Genomic DNA, 687 nt, shown 5'->3' on the forward strand with positions numbered 1-687 from the left:
ATTAGGTCTGGTGGATTCCCCATTACTCCGAGTGGTACTAGTAGAGGCTCCTACAGGGGTGAGCAAAGCGAGATCAAGCCTTAGGCAAGCTAGATCGAGCAGAACTGAAGCTGAAAAGCAAAATAAATGACAGGTCTGTCCAAATCAATAAACTTGAAATCCAGTGTGGTCACCACGGGTCACGAGGTGAATTCCTAGCGATTGTCTGCTGAACGTATAGGAAGGCCCGAAACGAACGATAATTTCATTGCACAGTGGAGATACTATACGTTCAGGAGTAGCATACATCGGGTTTGATCTATGATCATGTCTGGTCTCCGAGGATCCACCGGGTTACCAACTGGCACATGAAAGTTACATAGAGAACTACAAATGTATACAGCGAGTATTATGTTGTTTCTAGTAGGCGAAAGCTGAAACATCAACATGTGAAAGTTGTCTGCAAACTGTAGAACGATATGTGATTAGTACTGTGCTGTTACTAGTAGCCAGTCTGACTGTAGAAGCCAAGACAAAGGGAAACTAATGCATCTGAAAAGGACAAGTTATGGAAAGGTATGCACGATAAGTATTATGTTGTTTCTAGTAAGCGGCAGCTGAAACATCAACATGTGAACGTCGTTGTGTACAGTAACCTAGAACTATATAGTCCTTAGTAACGTGCATTTACTAGTACCTGTAATTGGT

This window comes from Convolutriloba macropyga, unplaced genomic scaffold, assembly GCF_964194025.1.
Source record: "Convolutriloba macropyga unplaced genomic scaffold, txConMacr16.3 SCAFFOLD_409, whole genome shotgun sequence".
In the NCBI taxonomy this organism is placed as follows: domain Eukaryota; kingdom Metazoa; phylum Xenacoelomorpha; order Acoela; family Convolutidae; genus Convolutriloba; species Convolutriloba macropyga.